The sequence below is a fragment of the Symphalangus syndactylus genome, chromosome 13 (assembly GCF_028878055.3).
Source record: "Symphalangus syndactylus isolate Jambi chromosome 13, NHGRI_mSymSyn1-v2.1_pri, whole genome shotgun sequence".
Lineage (NCBI taxonomy): Eukaryota > Metazoa > Chordata > Mammalia > Primates > Hylobatidae > Symphalangus > Symphalangus syndactylus.
In genome coordinates, this window is record NC_072435.2 from 68,335,853 (window position 1) to 68,362,029 (window position 26,177).

The window sequence follows — 26,177 nt, forward strand, 5'->3', positions numbered from 1 at the left end:
GCATGTTCGCTGGCCTCCACCCACTCTGTGCTTCTACCAGTTCTTCAAACAGCTCAGCATCCTCTCACTTCTAAGCCCTTTCACTCGCTATTCTCTCTGCTAGGAATGCCCTTCTCGTGGAGGTTCTCATAGCTATCCCCTTTACTCTCCAGTGCTGACTTCGTAACCACTCATGGGGATTTTCCTAGCTCATATTTAAGATTTCCAATATAGCCCCACCTAACATTTTATATACCCCAAACCTACTTTATTCTTTTCTTACTCATCTATTAACCTTGTGTTGGAAGAGCTAGGAGCTTGTGGGGCATTTGAAAGAATGTCTATCATTTGGTAGCTGAGTATTGAGATTCAGTTTTCTGATTACCAAATTATCATGGACAGTAATGTACACATAGAACTGCTAGCATAGCACCTAGCACATAATAGCAGCTCAATACGTGATAACTTTTGGATAAAATAAGAGCAAAAGTGAGTTGCCCTTTAAAAATTTTACAAGAAATCACTAGAGGAATTGTATTTTTAGAACATTCAACAACTGATTCTATGCTTTGAAACTGCATAGAAAAAAATCTTAACTTTTTTTACTAATATATTTAACACCTCCCTCCCTGTTTAACTCTGCTATTATCTGTCTAACCTCTGCTTCATCGCTCAGTCTCTGGTTGATTCTGCCTGGCATCTATTAATACACAGTAATACAATAAAAATAAATGAAGGATTTCATGAAATGTTTGAACGTGATATCGGAGATGAAGATGCAGCAGTTAGATAAATTAAAAGTTATAAAGAGAAAAAGATGAAGTCAACAGGGATAATAACACAAAACATTCCAAATGGAAAGTATTAAGACATTAAAAGATCAAGACAAGACCTTGAAAAAAATCAATTAACCTCAAATACTTGTATAAAAATGCATCTCTTATGGTCACATTGACAAAGTCCAAATAAAGGATTCCATTATGTCATACCATTAGCATATATTTTTATAGAAAATATCATTTAATTCATTATTCTTTGAAAAGACAGAACTTAATGACAATTATAAGATATTAAATATAAGATGAAATAAATTGTCAATTTCAAAATGTAAAAATCCAGTTTTTTCATAATTTCATATGAAAATTTTCTTTCTCTTTTAAGTAATTTTACTGTGTTATTTGCCTTAATTAAGTTATCTTCTCATGATAGAACTTCCTGTAAAACAGTACTGTTAAAGGCTATTTCTCAAATTACAAGAGAAGACTGAAAATGAAAGAAAAAAATCCATTAATTGGAGGGTAAATTAGTCAGTAATGGAAGGTTCATAGCCTGAGGAAGGTCACAGCAGCAATGTCAGTAATAATGGCCCTTTCTACTGCTCACAGAAGGAATAAATAATGTTTAATGGCCTGGATGGTTTCCCCACTCAAGCCATCCCTTTGGGCAGTGGTTTCATTCAATCATTCAATAAATATTTATTGAGCATTCACAGAGTCATGTAGGGTCTATTGGGGATACAGTGGTGTACAAAACAGATAAAAATCCTCGTGAAGTTTATTTTCTAGTAGGAGATATACCCAATAAAATCACATGTAAGTGAATTAAACCGAGGATAAGAAATTCATCAGGAGACTTTCAACGAAACTCAGAGGAAAAGAAATGTGTGCAAAACTGACATGGCAAGAATATGTAAGTCATTATGTGACAATCTAGACAAAACATCTTAACCTGAGAATGGAAATCTACCTGAAAATCATATACCCTAGTCTACCTACCTGGTAAAGATGGCCTGCTCATTGTTTGGCAAGTCAAAGAAGATTAAAATAATATAAATAGTAACCTGAATTGGGATGTTTTACCTGCCAGCAACAGATAACTGCAAACCCAAACTGTTTTTTTATTTTTATTTTTTGGAAAAAGAGGACATTTGTTATTCTATATAATAATAATTAAGATGGGCAGAATATTCCAGGAATTGGCTTCTACTTCACATTGGTCCTGGGGACTAACGTTTTCTATTTTAGGCATCCATGCTCTGGTCTGGGAGCAAGATGGCCACACAAATTCCAGGAATCACACTTGGCCACAAACATCAGGCAGGCATGTTCTTGCCTCAGGGCTTTTGTTACTACTATTCCTGTTGCCAGAGATAGCCTTCCCTTGTGGCTAATTTCCCCATGATAGTCAGGTCTCTGTCCAAAACTTACTCCACTGACGAATGTAAGTTTTATTTTGCACACTAAAGATCATTCAGACATTTTAGTCAATTTAAAAAAAAACAGCCAATTTACTGAAGTTATTGCTTTTATAAAATCACATTCTTAATAAGTTTGACTTATATACTTTATGATTCTATTTATAAGACTAGTAATTATAATGATTACCTTTAAGGAAACTTTGGTTAATATTTGTTCCCTTCAATAATCTTACTTATGTTCCATTAAATATTTAAGGTGTATTTACAAATTTGATACATTTAATTTGCTCCTCAAGTACTATGTTTGTTTATCTCAAATGAAAAACATTCCCAAAGTAAAGTGATAATTTTTATAAATATGTTGAGGTTTACATGTTAAACAAGTCAGAGTAGAGCTGTCTAATAGATTACATTCTCTTTAACATTACTTGTATTACCAAGTACTTGTATTACCAAATATTCATAGATTTTTAAATATAAAAGATTAACAGTATGGGTTTTATTTTCTTGTTCCAAATATTCGTAAAGTTAATTATAAATTTATTGAGGGTTTAGAGATCACTATGCAATAAGGAAATAATTATATAATATTACACAGTCTTCAGGAATACCTTTCCAAGTAAGTTTTAAGGGTGCTTTCTCAGCTTGGAAGCCTGAAGTAACTGAAATTTAATAAAACTTGTTCACAGCCCACAGTTCATGAGGCAGAGGAAAATGTGTTCATGTATGTCACACCTTGTTTTTGAGTAATATCAATATTAATTAATTAATTAATTTTTATTTTTTGAGACAGAGTATTGCTCTGTTGCCCAGGATAGAGTGCAGCGGCACGATCTCGGCTCACTGTAACCTCTGCCTCCCGGGTTCAAGCGATTCTGCTGCGTCCACCTCCTGAGTAGCTGGGATTATAGGCGTCTGCCAATGCGCCCGGCTAATTTTTGTAATTTTAGTAGAGACAGGGTTTCACCATGTTGGCCAGGTTTGTCTCAAAGTCCTGACCTCGTGATCCACTTACCTTGGACTCCCAAAGTGCTGGGATTACAGGCGTGAGCCACCGTGCCTGGCCAATAGTAGTTTTTAAGTGAGATTAAAATATCACTTAAAACCCCCATAGAAATGGTTATATTCATTGAGTGAGTTTTCTTTTTCTCTGCTACTTGATATATGAACATACCTTTGCTATATAAATATGAAGATCACAGGACATTAAACAATCCTACATTCTTTTCATATATTCTTGTCTCTTAGAGTTGCACGGCAATTATAGGTATTAAAATAATATCCATTTGTGTTCTGATCCCACCACCCTCCAACTTTTTTGTCACAACTTCTATGTCCACTTAATATGCAGGGTTTTGCTGATCACATATATTGATATAGGGTCCTTTTCCCACATTCCTTTTTATCACTTTTCCTGGCTTTATTTTTCTTCATGACACTTTTCATGGCCTGAGATATTATTTATTGACTTCTTTATGTTTGTTGTATTTGTTTCGTTCCTCTAAAATATGAGCTCTAGGAAGTATAGTGACTTGGATTTCCTCCTGTATCCCCAATTCCTTGAAGAGTGCCTGGCACATAGGGGTCAATCAAAAATAATTATTGAAAAGATCAAAGAATGAAAGGAGTCAGATGTGCTTCCCATGCCTATTCATAAACTAATGTATTGGTAGAGGGAATCGGACTGCCACGACTATCTTAGATTGACATGTATTCTGGAGCTGGAGATGATTTCAATTCCCCATTATGTGAGTGCAATGGCGGGTCCCAAAACACAATCATGGTTCTGTAGGTAAATAACCAAGAACGGTCTTAAGTGATTCTAATAACCGATTTGGGGAGGAAGAAAAAGGAAGCAGAGTTTGTTTTAGGGTGACAAACAGACATACACATGAATTAGAGGAAAAGATTTCTCTGCCTAAAAGTGTTGGCATATCCCAGACAGCCTCACAGAAGAAACCACATGACTGTTTGATTTTACCATGCCCTCTGTACTAGAGAATGTAGTTAAGATGTCTCTTAGCCCAATCTCATAGCTCACATCACAGAGATAAAAAAAGACTAAAACCTTAATTACTTTTACTTGAAATGTAGAAGGAAATCATTCTTATTTTATGTACTGGTTGTTTCACTAGATTTTTTTCTTAGATAAACTATAATAAAGAATATAATTTTCTATTGATAACTCTTCTTTAATGGAATCTTTAATAGCTTAAATACTATAAGGTATAAAGCACTTCATCTCACTTTCAAAGACATTGATAATTCTATATTGAATAAAAGGTTGCTAAGTAATGTAACTGATCCAACTGGCTAATAGAAAACATTAACTGCCTCAAAATCCCTGCAAAAATCAGATAGAAACTATAATAGCCAACACAATATCCATGTCATATTGGCCTTGCAAGCAGTTGCTTGAGTTAGCTCTTCAGTATAGAACACTGGCCTGGGTAGTTTTACCATTTTCTCTCTTTAATCATAGCACCTAAATGCATAAAACTCCTCTGTTGTAAGTCAACTCATCTATCTGTCTCACACAGTTATTAATTCTTAGATTAATAACAACATTGATACAATTATTATCCCTTAATTATGCAATTAGAGAGATACCATATAGTTCAGACAGGAGACAAACAACAAAGGGGAATTGAATTAAAAAGACTAATTCATTGACTTTCTCATTACAATACTGGAAAAGAGACAAAAATTTATGTTGATCTACACATTGTCTCTGAAAACAGATGTATATGAAAATGGACTTTCATGGTAAGAGTTAAAGAAAACATACGGTTTTGATTTCAAAAAGAACCTTAAGAAATAAAGTAACTTTTTGTTCTTTTGGTAATTCAGGAAGCTGTATCCCAGATGGTTTAAAGTATTTACATACAGTCACATAAGGAAGGGCCTGAATGAGAAGTATGATTTTGACTTCTAATCTAGTGCTCCTGTCTCCCTTAATATGCTTGGTAAAAATCCATGGTAAAAATAAAATCTAACTGAAAAATAGGTACATATGTGGATATCTCTCCCAGTAAAGAGCTTTCCTTCACTTCGGCTAAGTGTAAATTATGGTAACATATTAATTCAACAAATACTTATTGAATGATGCCGTGAGTACTACTCAGCATCATGAATAGAATAACTATTCAAAAAGACAAAAATTTCTCTTGTTCCCCACAACTGTGTGTGTGTTTTATTTGAAACAGCACATATAATCCTATTAAAAGTGTATAACTCACGTAAGTGTGATAACTACATATCTACCAAGAAGATATGTAGAAAACAGTAACTATCAATGCAACTATTACTGAGTAACAATTAGATGTTCATTATTTACATGACCATAGAAGAGATTGCAAAAGAGTTTAATTACTTCCTAGTAAGATATGAACCCCTTAGATTAGACAGTCATTTTGTATACCTAAATACAAGAAATTAAAGGAAAGATAGATTTTATTACCTTTTCAGAGTGAAAGGACTGAGTGACTAAGAGATCTCATTTATTCAACTTCATTGGGAAGTAGTAGCTTCCATGTATTTGAATTTCCTAGATCAGGAGATCCATTCACTCATTAATTTGATAAATATTTGTGGAGCACTTTCTATTTGCCAAGTCCTATTCTAGGGACAGAGATAAAGGAGAATACAAGACAGTTTTGCCCTGTGTAGTTATGCACTTAACAGATAAATGATACATAGATGTGATCAGGACAAGTGCTGTGAAGAAAATTAATGGTGGTAAGAATTTAGGGAGAGCCTGAGATAGGCACTATTTCAAACAGTTTGGTCATATATGATTCTTCTCAGAATCAAAACACACTTTTTAATGAGTACTTTACAAAAATGTTACAAATACACAGAAATACTTTGTAAGAATTGGCCCAATATGAACGCTTCAAAAACACAGGTAATTTTAGTGTTAATCTGCAATGAGAATAAAATTTAATGATAACCATTTAAATAAATATATCAATAAAACGTATATGTTGCAAACAGAATATTCTATCTGAAAAAAAAGAAATATTCATATCTTCTTACCTCAAGGCCATACTCCTAAAATCCTAACAATGTTTTTTATTGCTCCAGAAGTTGAACATGGCCTAAAACACTTTTCTCGGTCTAGTCCTTGGCTAACATACAAGTATCATACTTTCACATACACTCCCCTTTGTGCTTTCTATGTCTATTAAATATTGTTTGGGATAGATGTTACAGATTATTAAAAATTGGAGGAAGAAAACATGCAGTGTACATTCTCATGTAAGTGATAGAAAATAAGCATGTTATCAAATTCATAAACACGATTACTATAGATAGTTGTGATGAAGCTGTTATAGAGAAAAATTGGTTTGGTTGGCCAAGGTGTGAGCAGGTACCTGGAGAAGTAATAGAAGCCCAGGAGGGAAGGAAGGGCAATATGTAACTATCCTTGGATAGCTTAATTAAAGAAGGAAAGGACGTTTATTGCCAAGACTCATGGAGAAGATAATTCAGGTATAAATAACACAGAGTGCAAAGGCTCTGAGTCAAAAATGTTTATTATTTTACACAAACAGAACTGAGGCCAGTGTTGCTTGATCTTAGGAACTCAGTTGATTTTATGAGGGCATTTGAAAGAAGCAGGTATGAGCCAAATGGTAAAGGACGTGGTTGGCCATGATAAAAATCTTCGGAATATATTCAGAGTGCAATGGGAGCCATGGAAATATTTTAAGCAGGAGAATGAGGTCTTCCGATTCACATTTTAACACATTTTCACTGGCTCCTATGTAGAGAATAGATTTTGAGAAATAAAGATGGAACACAGAGGAACCACTGGCAGGTTGTTAAGATGTGTAAGATTGTAAGAATCCAGCTGAGAGATGGTGTAGACTTGACATAAAACACAGCTGCAAAGACACAGAATTTATGTCAGCACAAAAGCTCATGACCTGTTCATGGAGACCCTTTCATGCAAGCCCTAAACAGATATTGATCGAAAAGCAGAACTACAAAAGGAAAGTCAGATCTTTCTTTTCATCTGTGACAGTTGTATTGACCAATTTTGTCTATTTGCAACTGTGTGTTGTGTCAAAAATCTATGTTTTAAAGATTGCTAATGAGAAATCAATGATGCTAAACAGTTCCTTCTGTCAATAAAAAACACAAATAAACATTCACAAATAGTCAAGATGTGTTTGTGTTAGAGTCAATAATATTCGGAATATATTAAACTCTGTATAGCCATAATTGCATGGAAGATATTAGAAACTGACAATTGAAGGGTTCTCATTACCAAAAATTGAATGACTTCAGATTTATATCAATAAAAAAAAAGCCCTGTAAATCCTGTAGTGTATCATGCAGATCTCCCACTTCAGAATGAGGCAGTCATTTGTTCATTTACTGGAAATGTTGCTAAACAAGGACTTAAAGTCAGTTCTTCTCCAGAACTTCCCCTAGGCTGAAGTGAAGTGCCTTGTCTAAGGTCCTGTTTCTTCCCTGGGGAGACCATATGCAATGACTTGTCTATGTAAGAGTTTAGACCTTGGTACCTTCTTGCTTCAACTTAGGATTTTGAAGGGCCATCCTCTCTTGAACTCTGTTGCATCGGCCAAGGTCTTAACGCAATTGTACCACAATATCTCTTCTGACCATTCCTTTCCTTAATCCATCCAGGCATTTTTATAAAGAACACTCCCTGATATGGTTTTGCTCTGTGTCCCTACTCAAATCTCATCTTGAATTGTAATCCCCACGTGTTGAGGGAGAGATCTGTAATACCCACGTGTCAAGGCAGAGTGGTAATTAGATCACGGGAATGGTTTCCCCCATGCTGTCCTCCTGACAGTGAGTGAGTTCTCACAAGATCTGATGGTTTCACAAGGCAGTTTTCCCTGCTCTTGCTTGCTCTTCTCTATCACTCCTGCTGCCACGTAGGACATGCTTCTTCCCCTTCCTCCATGATTGTAAGTTCCCTGAGGTCTCCCCAGCCTTTCGGAACTGTGAGTCAATTAAACCTCTTTTCTTTATAAATTACCCAGTTTCAGGTATTTTTTTTTTATAGCAGTATGACAACAGAATAATACACTCCCCAATAAACTACCTCTGTGTAAATATTCAGTTCAGAGTCTGTTTTCCATGGAAGCAGACCTAAGATTGAAAATAAGCATAAACTTATCTCAAATTAGTTATGAGAAGCAAAAATTGCTTCTGGGTCCTCAAGATAATCTAAGTGATTTTTCAGAAAATTACTTTCTTCTTCACACATAATTTGAATTAAATTGGACATTTTGAGCTACTGAGACATTCTACTTAAAATATGGAATTAGTATTTTAAGTATATGTTAAGACATTAATTATTTGTTTATAAGTTTGATGAAATGTGAGTTTGGCTGTCCTTTATCAAATTAGTAACTCATTTAAATTTTGACCCATATTAGAAAATTTGTAATTACACTTTGTATAAAACCTGACAATGGCTTGCAAAAACTTTTCTGGTTGCAAGTATTTCTAGGAAGGAAGAGGTTAAGAGATTTTCTGCCAGTGCTTAGTGTATTGTGTGGTCTCTGTCTGCTGCCAGAAATTGTAGTGCCTACAGACCTTGTACGTTGGTTGGGTAATTTTTTGCAAAGCATTTTAGTTCACTGTCTGTGGTTGGAGTCAGTGGCAAATTGGGAAAACAGTTGTTGGAGATTTAGAGTCCTCCTGACATTTTTTATTAGTCTTGCTCATGCATGAGAATACAATCAAAGTACATATCTTTTATTTGCTATTTAAGACGGTTTCAACCTGCACCCATTATCCCCTCTTCCACTTTCCTGTTTTCTGTACAGAAATTCTTGAGTTACCACTGATCACCATCACTCAGGAAGGCAATAAACCATGTCATTTTCTATTAAAAGATCCCACTAAATAAGAGAAAAATATCAAAAATTTTACTTACTGGATTTAAGAAATAAGCACTACAGCAATGTGATTAGAAGTATTCTTTTCAAAAAATGTATAAACATATTTTTCAATTTGATCTAAAGGTCCATGTGATTTAAAAGGAAGCCGACTTTCATTACAACAACAACTGTTCCTAATCACAAGTATGTCCATCTACAGGGTCAAAGCATGCTAGCTTTCAGAATCACTAGCAATCAAAAGATAAACCTGAGTAAAGAAGGGCAAGAAGTGGTTGAGTTTTCCCCAGTCCTGAATGGACAAAAGAAAAAAAACATTGACTTATTCAATCTTCAGTTTTGATGTTTGGACTTTTTGAAGTGTTTGATGCAAGTCAATGTTTCCGTCTGCTTGAAAGGAGAGGCTTGTTTTAGATGCTGATCTGGCTATGTTCAAATAAAACATAAGTGGAGAATCTGTATGTGTTTTGAATGTGGTTATTGGTTTCCCATTCACTTGAAAATTACTACCAGTGTTCAAGTTTGTTGTACTACTCAATCTTTCATTAAAATTTCCTGTAGTGCTGGCTCAGAATTGACATTTAGTCAACAAAATTTGTGGAGTCATTGTATTATAGGCACAATGTTCCAGCCATCAGAGAGCTCTTTTGGGGGCACATTGTAAATATACTCTCTTTAATCTATGATGTGATTAATGAGCAGGCTTTGCATTTCATTGTTGCTTTGCATCACTATCGTGAAAAATAAAGCATTCACATTACTTTCCAAAGGTCACAGAAAAGAAGTTATTTTCTTGTTAAGATAAACTTTAATAAAGACGTTTTAAGCTTGCTTATCTCAGAATATTTTTGGTATAGAATTTTAGAACAGTCACAAACAGAAATTTCAATGATATTCATATTTAAGCTGGACATTTTTTTTTCTTACTGTGTCTTGTGCCTCTGTTGTGTATGGCTTAGAAGGGAGAAATGCTATACAAGGTCTTTGAATGTCATCATTGCAAATCATATATACAGCAGTAGAAAATAGACCCTTGGGAATAACATTGCTGTGGTGGGGGAGAGGCAGCACAGGCCAAAGTAATTTAATTTATCCAACCTAAATCAAAATTTTAAGACTCACCCATGAAAGAAGTGTATGTATTGCCCCCATTTCTACTTTTTATTTTTCAGGCTGACATGCGTTCTTGTCTCCCACTCAAATCAATGTTAAATAGAAGGATCATAGTCTGAAAATTATTTGTTAAATAATTTAATAGACACTGTAAATTTTTTTTAGTTTTCTAAATGTCACATGTTATTTTCAGTAACACATACTATTATTTTCAATATGTAGGCATAGAATCTTTTAGAAAATAGATGCCATAATCTAGCAGACCAGATAATGTTGGATGGCAGTTCATGTTGTTTGAAATCTACCATTACAATCTTACATGGTATTTATTTATTCAAGACGAATAATAAGCTTCATTTCTCAAGGGCAATGCACTAGAAAATGTACATAAAATTTTGTCTGCTGATTAACCTAACAGATAATAAAAGAATATGAGCATCATAAAATTTTTAAAAGTGTAAATGAAAAGGTAATACAAGAGGTGGGATTTACAAATCAAAAAATAGAGCGCTAATTGTAATCCACCTTCTATGGCATCGCATTAGAGATAAAAATACAAAATCATTTAAATTAAAACAATGATATTATCTGTATTCAATATTATTTATTTATTTTTTAATCTCAAGAGGTGAAAGTATAAAAATAGCTAAATGCTTATGGGAATATTAAGATCTCCAAATTATTTTGAATTTAAATGTAATTTTTACTAATACTATTGAGCAGTGGGAATAATTAGAATGATTTCGGCAAGGCTGGATACTTGAATAATTAAAGGCACAAGATTAATTTTAGGAGAGGCATCATTATCTAAAATTAAATATTAGAATCCTCATAAAAGGTAGGAGTAAGAATGGAGAATAGATTGAACCGTATTTTAAAGTTATTTAGCCTCATTAGTACCATAATTTCCCTTGAATAAATATAAAATCCATTTGTATTAAATATAAATTTCAAAGTTTCATGATATATATTTGTTTTTTATAGAAATTAATAATTGAATAATCTTGTCTGTAATTCTTCTATTGCAGTTCAAAAATAGCTTCCCAAATTATTATCTTCTTAATCACTTTTGAATGGGCAATGCATGCAAATTATAACAACTTAAATATATTGAAATGTAAGATTTTATTTCACTTTTCTTCCTGGGCCAACCTCTTCTCCCAGAGCAATTATTTTTTGCTTTTGCTTTTTTCAGTTTCTGAGATATCCCACATATCTTTATATATTTTTGCTTAAATATTTGACACATGTTATGCTTTCCACACACATTGTTTTGCTTCTTTCTTTTATTACTCAACACTGCATCTTACTAATCATTCTGTATTAGTACATACAACTTCTAGCAGCAAGATAAGACTCCATAATTTATTTAACCAGTTCTAATGGATAGATATTTAAACTTGTTTCCTTTTTTAAACCATTATAAACAATGCTGAAAATTGTACATACATCTTTAAATACATCTATACAATGATTTCTAAAAGACGAACTTCTGGTCAAAAGACATATGAATTCATAATTTTTTTTTTTTTTTTTTGAGACGGAGTCTCGCTCTATCGCCCAGGCTAGAGTGCAGTGGCGCGATCTCGGCTCACTGCAAGCTCCGCCTCCCGGGTTCACGCCATTCTCCTGCCTCAGCCTCTCCGAGTAGCTGGGACTACAGGCGCCCGCCACCGCGCCCGGCTAATTTTTTGTATTTTTAGTAGAGACGGGGTTTCACCGTGGTCTCGATCTCCTGACCTCGTGATCCGCCCGCCTCGGCCTCCCAAAGTGCTGGGATTACAAGCGTGAGCCACCGCGCCCGGCATATGAATTCATAATTTAACAAATGACTACAAATTACCATCCAGAGAGGCTTTACCTTCATATTTTCACAAGCAATATGTGAGAGAGCCTATTTCAAAAAAAAATGGGTCAAAATACATTGTTTTACAATTTTTGATCTTAGCCAATGTGACAAGTAAAAATATGAAACATCACTGAAGCTTCAGTTTGCATTTATGTGTTTAGTGTGATTGAGATTATCTTATGTTCATTTATGCTTAAATGCCATAGTATTTTCTCTTCTGGAAACCGTGTGTTCACATCCTATACTGATTGTAAATACTGAAACCTTAAAAATGGATTTGCGCATCTGAAAAATTGGTGAATTATTTACAAGCATCTATTTCTCACTAGGTCCATATTTCCCTTATTCACATATCTTGCATAGTTGGTTAAGTACCCTTTTGTTGCTTACTGAAGCAAATAATGAAATCTGTTTTGAGTTTGGAAAGATAACTTATGGAAAATACATGTTCACCACAGCAGTATCTGATTCCAGTGGCTGAGAAAAAAGATAATTTAATAGCAAATACATAATTACATATTAAAATTCAAAAAATAGGAAAAAGGTACCATTCTAATGGCAATTAAATAATTTCTATAGTTCCAAAATACAACACATACATATGATATTACACTTGTTTTAATTACTTTCCCCTGAGGTTTGCTTGGTAAAGGTGCACGTAAAGGTGGGGCTTCTAAATCAGAAATAGATTCTCATGAATAAGTATACCATTTATTTGTTACAATTTGGGAAAAAAAAAGCAGCATGTATGAAAGCTGCCTACTACAAGTTCTGGACAAGAGTAATGGTATGGAAGAAAAAGTAGATCTAATTTTGAATAATATGCCTGAGGAACTTTTCAGCAGGATCTATTCACCATCTCTTTGATATATTCTCTGAGCTTTTTTGGACAAGTTTTACCAAAAAAAAAAAAAAAAAAAGAATAAGGGCTTAAACCCCAACACATGACTATTGCTTTTCTCTGCTTTCTATCAGTTTAGCCTAGAAGTTAATATTGTATATTATTGAACACTGAAATATAACATAAAATATTTTTATGATTTATGCTTTTCTGTATTTTGTTACACTAGAACATTAATATTAAAAATCAGAGGCTTATTTCTCACTTAGACTTTGAAAATTTATATCATTTAAATTTGTATATCGTTGTGGCTATTTAATTATAAGGCAAAAAAATTCCACTTGAAATATGTGTTAAATCCTTGTTTCTCTAAACTTTTTCTCCAAAACCATTTTAAAAAAGATATTCTGACTCTTGTGTATGCAAAAAACATTCCAGGTTAAAACAAATGGTTTTTAGTTAGTTTGTTGGTGCTAGATATAAATCAACTATGACAACAACAAAAACATAAGACAAACTCATTTGGAATATTAGTCACATTCATCTAAGAATATGAAGAAAATCCTAAGTCTCTCATTATGTTACAATGATCCAGGAAAAGAAAGAGAAAAGCAAAATGAAACCTGAAAAAATAAACTCTTATGCATGAGCATAACTACTTATATTAAAGGTATCTCCTCTTATGGAATAAAAGATACTCTTACGGAGCATCTTTTATTATTTTCAAATTTTCCCCAGGGCTGAGTTCAGTGACTCACGTCTATAATCCCAGCACTTTGGGAAGCTGAGGCAGGCAGATAACTTGAGGTCAGGAGTACGAGACCAGCCTGGCCGGCCAACATGCCGAAACCCCTTCTCTACTAAAAATACAAAAATTAGCCGGGTGTGGTGGTGCATGCTTGTAATCTCAGCTATTTGGAAGGCTGAGGCACGAGAATCGCTTGAACCTGGGAGGCAGAGGTTACAGTGAGCTGAGATCGTGCCACTGCACACCTGCCTGGGCGACAGAGCAAGACTCTGTCTCAAAAAAAAAAAAAAGAAAAGAAAATTTCCCCGGAAAATATTATATGATAACCCACAAATAAATACTATATTATTCAATTTTTACTAGATCCTCAGTATTTACTAGACCCTAAGTCAATAAATACTTGCCAAATAAATAAATACAAAAAAAGTAAATGCTTTCTAAATTACCAATCTCAACTAGATATACAAACAAAAAGACAAAGAATGAAGGGAACCTATGGTGAGTTCCTCGCTTACTGGATAAGAATCTCCATCGCATTAAACATCTATTATGTTAAAAACCAAGTTGGTATTAGGAATAGCAAGCTTAATTGGGGAAATAAAGAATAATAAAGAACATTTAGAGAAAAAAGGAATATAGCAAAAAGATGTCGCAGTCTGTGGAGATTAAAAGGCTTAGGTTTCAAATCTGACTACGCCATACTAGTTGTGTAGCCTTAGGCAAGTTTATTCATCTCCCTCACCCCTTGAATCTTTATCTTTAAAATAGTTATAAAGTGTAATCTATTTCATGCATGTGGCAAAGGCATATATTGAACACCTGCCTCAACCCCTTGCAGGTGGGTGAGGCTATGTGTATAGCTCTGGATAAAGGACTAGGAGTGAAGGTGATGTGTGTCACTTCCATACAGAAAAATGTAAAAGCCAGTGGCCAATCCTCTTTCACTCTTTCTTTCATTGATTTTAATTTAGTGTTTGGCAAACTTTTTCTGTAAAGGGACAGAGAGTAAATAGTTTGAGCTTTGCATGCTCTATGTTCTTTGTTGCTACTACTCAACTCTGCCTTTACGATGCATAAAATGCCAATTCATTACCTAAAAGCAATCATAGAGTATATGTAAAGAATGAGTATTGTTGTTTTCCAGTAAAACTTTATTTACAAAATTAGGTGGAGGGTTAGAATTGGCCCCAAAGCCATAATTTGCTGTCTTCTCTATTCACTCAATACCATACTGATTGTGATGAAGAAGTGTTGAAAGAAAAGAGTTTAGTGGAATCAAGTTTAATTCACACGCATTGACAGAGCATATTCATGTGCTTGGAACTCTGGTATTTGCTATAGGAAAGAAATTTATGTATATTGAGCATTTTTTATGTGACAAGCGATCTGATACATTTTTCACATAAATACATAATTGCATTTAATCTTTATAGGTTGGAATTTTTCAGATAAGAATCTTGAGACCCAAAGGAATTAAGTGAGGAACCCAAGTTAATACTGTTAGTAATTCTGAAATAAGGGATTAGAATACCATGGTATTGGACCCCAAATTCTGAGTTATTTCATGTTCATGTAACTGTTATATTGAATAATCATGACCCGGAGTGTAATCATAAAGATATTTTCTCCTCACAGTTGTGTCTACAAAACCCAAGAGCTGTTATTTTTCTCTCATATAATAAATTTGGGGAGGTAGCCTGGGTGGATTATCTATTCACTCTAAGATAATAATAATATTTAAAAATCCTCTTATCACTTTAGTCTCTCAAATAGTCTCAGTTCAGTAATTAACATATCCTAATAATAATATTGTTATAATATAATAAAATTACAGTGTAATAATAAAATCTCTGAATATCAAAGTGAAATATTTGCCTCAAACTTAGTTCAGGTCTGCTGAGTAGGAAAAGTGCATCTGGAAAGAGGATAGTGGGTAGGTGGGGACACACTTCTTTCCTATTTACCTTCCCAGATCCTTTTCACTGTCCCCAATACCTCTTCAGCTAAAGAGAGGCAGATTTTTTCTGCTGGAGATGTGGGAAGTTCTCTTTTCTCCACTGAATATGCCTCCGGCTGATCCCTTAACCTCCCTTAAGCCTCCTTCTGCCAAGGGGTGCTTCTTCCTCCAGATGAAGCATTTTAGATTCTTGAGCAGAATCTAAAATAACTTCAAGTTCTCTCTCTTTTTCTCACAGACATGATACTTATGGCTCACCTCAGGGTTTCTTAAGCCCTAGGGGTCTGTTAAAAGTAATTTGCATTGGTATTGAGGGGAAGTAGATGTGTCCCTCTCTCCCTATATCTCTCATCAGCCTCCACCTCCTGGCTGTTTCAATTTTCTAAGATTTGCAAAAACAATATACAACTATGCTCTCAGCTGTCCCTGCCTAGTGGTCAAACACCTCCCTATGAAATGTGGGCGAAATTAGTGTCTATTATTCTAGAGAAGCTATAGAAACTTTTTAACAGTCTTATAGAAAAGCCTAAAATACTCTATTTTTCCTAAGACACTTGCAGTATGGTTGTGAATACAAAGCTAATACTCTAGAAATATTTGCAAGAATTTTATGATCAGAAGAGACTTAAGGGTCAATAATTTCATTTCTTAGCTGAACTGATGAATATTTACTAAGTGCCTAATATTTGGAAAGTGCTGGGCTAGGGCTTAAATAAAACTGAAACCAAATGCAGATATCATTACAGTCACTACTTGAATCTCTCTGATTTGGGAGAATTTACTACACCTTCAAAAGTCCTATTTTCATTGTTTTTGTAAATCTTGGGGTCTCCATGTTATTTTAAATAAATATGCCTGCCTGGCAGAGCAATATCAGTCTTTAAAGAATGGAATAAGTTACAGAATTCCAATGTTGAAGACAGGCTTACAGTTCCTTCCATCATTCTTAGACTTTCTATCATTTGCTCTTAGTTCCTTTTGTGACATTGTTACCAGTAGAATGAATCCGAGTTACCCTGAGTTACTGGCTGCATATCAGTGCGGGTCCGCAGCAAATTCAGTCCTCGCCTCCTGAGAAGAAATAAGTCGAGTGAGGGGCCTAAGACAGAAGAGACCAAGGTAAGTTTCAGAGCAGTAGTCGAAGTTTATTTAAAAAGGCTTTAGAACTTCAAGAAAAGGAAAGAAAAGAAGGAAAGTACAACTTGGAAGAGGGCCGAGCGGGTGACTTGAGAAACTAAATGCACAGCTTGACCTCTTGACTTGGGGTTTTCTGCGTTGACATAGTTCCAGGATCTTGCATTACTTCTTCCCATGCCTGAGATCTTATTGGAAAGCTGCTGAACAGTTTCAGGTGTTTTCTATCTACTAGGAGACAGCCTTTCCCTGGCGCTGGCGGTGACCAACTATTACTTTACTATTTATTTATTTGAGATGGAGTTTCCCTCTTGTTGCCCAGGCTGGAGTGCAATGGCACGATCTTGGTTCACTGCAACTTCCACCTCCCAGGTTCAAGTGATTCTCCTGCCTCAGCCTCCCAAATAGCTGGGATTACAGGCACCCACCACCATGTCAGGCTAATTTTTGTATTTTTAGTAGAGACGGAGTTTCACCATGTTGGTCAGGCTGGTCTAGAACTCCTGACCTTAGGTGAGCCACCTGCCTCTGCCTCTCAAAGTGCTGGGATTGCAGGCGTGAGCCAAAGTGTCTGTCCCAATTATTATTTTAGAGAAACAGTTAACAACCTCCTGACCCTCACCTGATGGTCACCCAACACTCCAGGTGTGTAGGGGAAGACCTCACCTGCCCTGCTCATACTTGACTAGCTTGACTAGCTACCTACTGTAACAACATGTGTAACAGGGGTGCATGTCACTGCTCTCTAATTGTACTCAAGTACAAAGGCTTGGGGCTCTTTTTTTTTTTTTTTTTTTTTTTTTTGAGACGGAGTCTCGCTCTGTCGCCCAGGCTGGAGTGCAGTGGCGCAATCTCGGCTCACTGCAAGCTCTGCCTCCCAGGTTCACGCCATTCTCCTGCCTCAGCCTCTCCGAGTAGCTGGGACTACAGGCACCCGCCACCGCGCCCGGCTAATTTTTAGTATTTTTAGTAGAGACGGGGTTTCACCATGGTCTCGATCTCCTGACCTCGTGATCCACCCTCCTCGGCTTCCCAATTAGAGATCACCCTTAATTATACTGTGGGTGAAAAGAAAGCATCCTGCATTTTCTGAAACTTCCATATAGATCGGGCTATTTATTTTTATTTTTATTTATGTATTTTATTTATTTATTTATTTATTTATTTATTTATTTATTTATTTATTTATTTTGGAGACGGAGTCTCGCTCTGTCACCCAGGCTGGAGTGCAGTGGCACGATCTTGGCTCACTGCAAGCTCCGCCTCCCGGGTTCACGCCATTCTCCTGCCTCAGCCTCTCCCAGTAGCTGGGACTACAGGCGCCTGCCACCACGCCCGGCTAATTTTTTGTATTTTTTTAGTAGAGACAGGGTTTCACCGTGGTCTCGATCTCCTGACCTCATGATCCGCCCGCCTCGGCCTCCCAAAGTGCTGGGATTACAAGCGTGAGCCACCGCGCCCGTCCTCATTATATATTTTTGAGATGGAGCCTCGCACTGTCGCAGATTGGGCTGTTTCTTTATGTTGACTTTGCATCTTTGTGTGTAGTCTTCTCAGGTTCAGTTCCTTATCTCTGGCTTTCTTGATTTTCATCAACATCATGTGCATTGTTACCAAATACACCAAAATTGTTGTTTTCACATGATAAATATTTTTAAATGAATAAGTGAGATTACAAAAGTAAGGAAAATTCACAGGGCACTGGAAAGTAGAAAATGATAAAGTGAAACTAAAATGGTGGGGAATGCAAATTGGCAAAGCCACCTTAGAGAATGATTCGGCAATATCTAGTGAAGGACAAAAATGACTGACTCTGTGGTCCAGCAATTTCTTTCTTAGGTATATACCATAAAGATATGCTCAAATATGTGTACAAAGAGATATGTAAAATATCCTAGCAGCATTGTTCATGACTGAAAAAACAACAACAAAATTGAAGGCCAGTCTAATGTCCATGATAGAATGGATTTTAAATTGTGCTATATTTGTATACTGGTGTACTATTCAGCAATAACAATGAATGAATTAGATTGAATGATACAAATATAAATAAAATTTACAAATATAATCTATAATGTATAAAGCAAATTATAGAAGAATATAAAATGTTTAAAAATAAGCAGGTACTGTATTTTGTTTAGGTAGACATGCATATGTAAAAAATGTATTAAAAATGTAATACATGAAATTCTGATAATCACACAAAAAACTAAAAATTAATCATCCAAGGGAGGGAGGGAGAGAATAGGAGAGATATGGTAAATGAAGGCAGGAGTAGGAGTAAACTTTATATATTATTTATATGTTTAATTGTAAACCATGTGACCATATTACTACTCAAAAATGCATAGAAATGATTAGTGACTAAACTCAAGATAGTAGAGAAAAAAGAGAGTATGATTGGTTGGAAATACAAAGGATACAACAATTATATTTATACACATTCAGTATATTAATCTGAATGATGAATACAAATTCTTTATTATTCTGTATACCTTTTGAACATCTGAAACATAATATTATAAAATAAAACCTTAGCTTTCAAAGCCATTGTTTCTGTTAAGGGCTTGACAATCCAAATTTGGAGGTCAACAAATAAGCATTGACTTTTCATTCTTCTTTGTAATTATACTACAATAATCTCAATTTATGTCAAGGAAGTGTGGATGACTCTAACTTTTGGAAAAACAAATTACCAGGTAGTATAAAGTGTGAAAAAGAAAAATTAATGTTTCAAGATATTATTTGACCTCTTTTACACATCCCTTACTATTGTTGACACACTTGACTTTGATGTATTTCTTAAATCTTTCTTTTCAGGAGTAATCAAATTAAGAGGAAACCTTTCAATGATAGTGTTTGTTATCTCTGTATTCATCTATTTATCATAAAGATGATCTAATATTCTATTTTTATAAATACAGTGTTGATTGTATAATACTTCTGAGCAATGCTAATATAGTTTAACCTTAAAAAATGAAACCCGACATCATAAAACTCAACATTAGTATTGCTTCCACTTTTTAGAGCTTGATTTTGGCAGGCCAATTTTTTTTCAAATGTTGGTTTTCTTATCTTTAGAATGAATGGAGTTCTATGAAAAAGAGCATTGTGAGAATTATATCAAATTAAAATATTAATAATAAATTTTCAGTGTATATAAAACAACAGTGTCTGGAACAAAATAGTTATTTAAAAATCAATCATTCCATTTGGCATTAAAAATAAGCATAAGTATGCCTACATTTGTGATTATTCTGGATGTTCTTATAAGGTCTCTGGATCATGATTATCACTCTGTAGTACATGGATATAGTTATATGAACAAAGAAGGTAGAATATATTTGGATAAGTATGTATATATCCCAGACATGTTTAAATATTTTAGTAATAAATCTGTAATATGAGCTAATTTTCAAAAAATTTTGTCAATGTCTTCCAAACCTAATTTAGAGAAATAAAGAAATGAAAAATTCTAAAACAAATCAAAAGCCCATTTAATTAACAGTTTCACCAGGTTGTATTATAGTTCATTTTTAATAAGTATATATTTAAACTTTTTACAGATACATATATAAACTAATTTATATAAATGAGCATTATGTATTCATATATTAAAATATAAATGTATAAAATAAGCACATCTATACAAACATGTTTGTATAGATATATATATACACAAACACATGTGAAAGTATGAATATAACAACAAAAATATAAATTAGGGAGTAAACCTTTGCTTTATAAGAAATTTCAACATATTATTTTTTAAAACTGTAATTACTCTTACAATTATTTTACACAATTTCTAAGGTCAAGTCTTACATAAAATAAGTAACATTAATAATATTTCTTAGATGTTATAATTAACAAGATGAGTTTCACTTATAGTAAAAAAGAGTACAAAGAAAGAAACTAAGGCCTATATATTAAACTTTCATTTAAAAAATATTTGACAGAAATTCCATAAGAAATGAAAAATAACAATTATTTTGGCTTCAACTTTTTCTATTTGAGTGAACAAATAGTGATGTATTATACTCAACATCCACATATTAAAATAATCCAAACCTAGTATTTCAGGAGGAAATTTTAGCGGTGTTTCCACTGTAAGACACCATAGACTGAGAAGAAAAAAAACAACTTATCTTGGTACCTGCTGAGTATGTTTTAATCCCATAGCTCGTGATGCATTTCTCTTATCCTGACAAATAGGTAGCAGTGCTAGTTTTTGTTCTTAGTATATAGTCAGCTTCTTTTGAAATTCAGTCATATATTGGATATGCTGACCCCCTGCCATAGTGAATTCCACAGGCAGGAGCCCCATGGGATGAAAAGTGCTATTCAACTAGAGGGGTTCATGAAGAAAGTCAAAGTCTGTCAAATTAATTTCTCAAAATGCCCTAAGCCCCAGCCATCTCCCCTTCGATGTTCTTTGCAGCTGCTTAGCACTTCTGGACTAGTTGAGCCTGAGTGAGTTGGCTGCCTCCCCCTATGGCAATATTTCTTTTTCAAAGGGTAGTTGCCGTGGTTGTATAATTTTGTGCAGGGAGTAGGAGACTTTGTGATTGACCAAGCTGTGCTGAAAAAGATAACAAACCCAAAAACTACAAGTTTAAACTGAGGAAAACTTGTCAAACTCTCAGTGGAGAGTGGAAGAAAGAGTGCTTTCCACATTAAACTGTCTTGCATTTTTTAACATCGTTGAACTGCAAGGGGCTTAGGATACTTAACGGGTCTTACTAAATTTGGTTAGACCTCCCAGCCTCCTAGTGAGCACATGGAAAACAGAAGTATATAGAGAGAGCACAAAGTTAAGAAACACAAGAATGGATTAAAATTCTTGGCTCATTTACTGTCACACCTTGGATTGTGTAAATGATTGGTAGCTTTTGGAGCCTCTAGGTTAATGCATCATCATTCATCTTAATATACTCATTACTATCCTCTATCTCTTAGGTCAGGCAATTCTCACTACCTAGAATTTCCTCTCAAAAATCCTATGTCTGAGCAAATCTTTGGACCCAAATCTCCTATGATATCCTTGTTAATAAAATAGTAAAATTATGATTAGCTAAGGGTAGTATTGGACAGATTCAAATTGTATTCAACAATGTTGCTCAACAAGACCTGTATATACTGAGGCCCCTATTGTCAAGTACTTTGGTAGGTGCTTTTGCTTACATTATCTCAATTTTTTTGGTAGGAATGTTATTTGATTAACCAATTTATCTTATTTGTTACTAAAATGTTTCCTGTTTTGTTCAAGGTTTCACTGTTCCTAGCTAAAATTCCAGGCTCTGTTGCATCTCGTTATGTTAATATGACACAGTTCTGGCTAATAACATAGAGATGTAAGTCCCTGAGAGAAGGCTTCCTTTCAGAAATTTGTCTTCAGAAATATAAAAGGCAGACCCCTTTGAAGGTAAGGTTTTGTCTTTTGTCCTTAATTGTTTTCTTATCCCTTCTTCCCAACTGGGACAATAGTATGATAGTGATAAGGAGGCGGAGCAGCCATCTTTGACCAGACCACATAATAAGGAGTTCAGAGTAGAAAGATACTCTAAACTTAAATTTTGGATGGTGTTTTTCGGTATTTCAAGCAGCCCTGTGCGCTCTACCTCCAGCATTTTTATTAAATGAAAAATGTAATCCTATTTATATGAGTCATTTTTGGTCAAGCTTTTTGCTACTCCCAGTGTAATCATTACTTACCACACAATATAAGAACTCTCTGAGCTACGTGGTAATATCCCACAGCTAGGGAGTAGGAAAAGGAGGTAGAATTTAAAGCTCTCCTTGCAATTTTAATTGCCATTTTATATTCATTCACTTGTTAATGGTCTTATATAGCCTAATATTTCTGTTAGTGATTTAAATAAAGAGATCAAAGAGTTAGATATCAGATGTGCTGTTTCCCAAAGCTTGAATGATAGCTAATATACTACAATCTGAGACTGCAACTGTCTTGACATATTTGATTTCCTGTGTCAAGATTTTCAACATTGGTTGAATTATATTAAAATAATTCATGGTTTGATAACTTTATTAGAATCCAAGTGGTGATATTGAAAAGGTAGTTGGATATAGTAGTATGGAAATCAGAAGGGAGATCTGGTATAAACTTATTTATGAATGACATGTAGATAATATTTTATGCCATGTGACTTGATGAGATTGCAAAGGAAGAAAGTGTAGATAGTAAATGGAATAGAATTAGAGATTGAAGCCTAGGCTTTCATAATAATATTGTTGAGAAGACTAATGTTAAGAGGAGGAACAATCAATGACTGTAATATCCAGAAAAAAAAACAAGTGATGGAACTATATAATCTGTGGTTTCAAATACAGTCATGTGCCACATAAGGACGTTTGGGTCAACAACAGACTGCTATACGATCATGGTTCCATAGATTATAATGGAGCTGAAAAATTCCTATCACCTAGTTACATCATAGCTGTCAGAATGTCATAGCACAACACATTGCTCACATGCTTGTGGTGTAATGTGCTGGCGTAAATAAACCTAGTGTGCTGCCAGTCATATAAAAATATAGCACATATAATTTTGTACAATACATACTTGATATAATAATAAATGACTGTGTTACTGCTTTATGAATTTACCATACTGTACTTTTTATGGCTAGAGTGTACTCCCTCCACTTTTTTAAAAAAAATTAACTGTAAGAAAACTTCTGGCAGGTCTGTCAGGAGGTGTTTCAGAATAAGACATTGTTTTCATAGGAGAAGATAGCTCCGTGCATGTTTTTCACCCTGAATACTTTCCAATGGGACAAGATGTGGAGGTAGAAGGCCGTAATATCTTAATCCTTTGGAAACCTAGGCTAATGTGTGTGATTGTATCTTAGATTTTAACAAAAATTTAAAAATTAAAAATATCTTTAAAAATGAAAAGAAAGATTATAGAATAAGGATGTGAAGAAAAAATATTTTTGCACAGCTGTACAATGTGTTTTAAATTAAGTATTTTTACAAAAAATTAAGTAAAAAAGCATATAAAGGAAAAAGTTACAGTAAACTAAGGTTAATTTATTATTGAAAAATGAAATATTTTTGTAAATTTAGTGTGGACTAAGAGTGCAGTGTTTATAAAGTCTACAGTAGCATACAGTAATGTCCTAGGCCTTCGCACTCACACCACTCCCTCACTGACTCAACCAGAGCAACTTCTATTTCCGCAAGCTACATTCGTGGTAAGTGCTCCACATAGGTGTAACTTTTAAAATTATTTTATACTGCATTTTTGCACTTTTTTAGATTTAGATGTCCTTAGCCATGCAAATACTCATTGTGTTGCAGTTGCCTAAAGAATTCAGTACAGTAACACGCTGTACAGGTTTATAGCCACAGAGCTATAAGAATGTCATATATCCTAGGTATATAGTAGGCTCTACCATCTAGGTTTGTGTAAGTGCACTCTATGATATGTGCACAATGAGATTGCCTAGTGATGTGCTTCTTAGAGTGTATTCCTGTTGCTAAGCAATGCATGTCTATACTGTTAATTTGTCAAGTAAAATAAAACATTGAATTGACTATTGGATTTGGCCACATGTAGAATTTTGGTGGGGAGAACATTCGCCCTAATGCACCTTTGACACTTTCAGTTTGTTGCCTTGTTTTAATTAATAGTAGTGCCACTTTTCATTCTTAAGTATCATAGTTCAAATGATAAATTATATGGTCATCCTAAGCCACTGATGATCTTTAGAAAGATAGTTTCAGTGGAATTCTGTGAGCAAAATGCTGGTTGGAATGTATGAAAGAACAAAGGAAGAAAGAGTGGGAGATGGCAAAGATGCAAAAAGCTTTTTGCTGCAAAGTTTTGCAGAGAAATGGGATGAAAGCTGGAATGAGAATTAAACAATGTAATTATGTACCCAAGGGATTCGGTTGATAGTGAAAAATTATTGATGTAAGAGAGAGGAAAAATGTCTGGAGTAACTGAGAAGGGATTCAACCTCTGTTTAAGGGAGGGAATGGTTTAGAATAGATAAAAATCAACATACCATTCTCCAAGGGTATTTTGCATTTCTGCGTGTTTTGTGAATGAAGCACTAATTGCCTTGTGTTCTGCAGCATGTTTATAGAATGTTTATATAATCAACAGGCATTGAGGAGACAGAGAGTTTCTTTGTAGCAAAGGACAGATTGGCTTACATCGCTGGAAGACAGAGATATCATCTTCCTCTGAAGCAAATGCCAGGTATATTTACTGCCCTTTATAAGAAATTAGAGATCCCTCAGCTTAGATTTGTCCTCAAGTAAGGTAACCCACTACATGTTCAGTTGCTATATGCCCCTTTCATGTTGCCTGTAAGAATTGGGACTTGGATAACTGGAGTAAAAATTAGAATACTCTGATTATTGTTGTTGCTGTGGGTAATAAACTGCTTTACATTTCTGATCCAGGAATTATGTGTCTTCTACCACTGTCCACTAATGTTTTTTTGTGGATAAATTTAAGGCGTACAAGTGAAATTTTGTTACATGTGTATAGTGCATAGTGGTGAATTCTGGCCTTTAGTGTCTCCATTGCCCAAACAATGTACATTAACTAATTTCCCATCATTCACTCCCCACTCCTCCAAATCTCCAATGCCTATCATTCCATATTCTATGTCCATGTATACACATGATTTAGCTGCCACCTATAAGTGAGAACATGTGGTGTTTGATTTTCTGTTTCTGGTTTGTTTCATTTAAGATAATGGCCTCCAGTTTCATCCATGTTGTTGTAAAAGACACGATTTTATTATTTTTTATAGTTGGATAGTATCCCATTGTGTATACATACTATATTTTCTTTATCTAGGCTTTCACTGATGGATGCTTAAGTTGATTCCATGTCCTTGCTACTGTGAATGAATAGTCTTGCAATGATCATATGAATGCAAGTATCTTTTTATATACTGATTTCTTTATCTTTGAGTAGATACCCAGTAGTGGTATTATGGGATAGAATGGTAGTTCTATTTTTAGTTTTTTGAGAACTCTCCATACTGTTTTTCATAGAAGTTGTACTAATTTACATTCTCACCAACAATGCACAAGCATTAACCTTTTCTCCACATGCTCACCGACATTGGTTATTTTTTAACTTTTTGAAACCCATTCTGACTGGTGTAAGATAACTCACTGTGGTTTTAATTTTCATTTCTCTGATGATTATTGATGTTGAGCATTTTTTCATATGCTTGTTGGCCATTTGTATGTCTTCTCTTGAAAAATGTCTATTCTTATATTTTACCCCCTATTTATGAATCCTGTGGGGGAACTTGTTGCTTGGTAGTAGGGTAAGATCTCAGATCCTTCACAGTTCTCGATAATAAGATCTTAGATAACCTAGGATAATAGATACTATGCATTTTCATCTTATTATTTTACATAAAATCATTACAAATTTTTATAGGTTTTATTATATGTAGGTTTTATATAATCAAATGTA

At 34.5% G+C, this 26,177-nt stretch overlaps 1 long non-coding RNA gene across 1 annotated transcript; it reads left to right on the top strand.

The window, feature by feature from the left end:
• The first annotated feature begins 16,573 nt into the window (after window positions 1-16,573).
• On the top strand, window positions 16,574-25,608 carry LOC129460124 (uncharacterized). The gene is made up of 4 exons (XR_008650173.1): window positions 16,574-16,690; window positions 21,975-22,130; window positions 24,840-24,935; window positions 25,545-25,608. It is a non-coding gene; the product is annotated as an uncharacterized lncRNA (long non-coding RNA).
• Window positions 25,609-26,177: the final 569 nt, after the last annotated feature.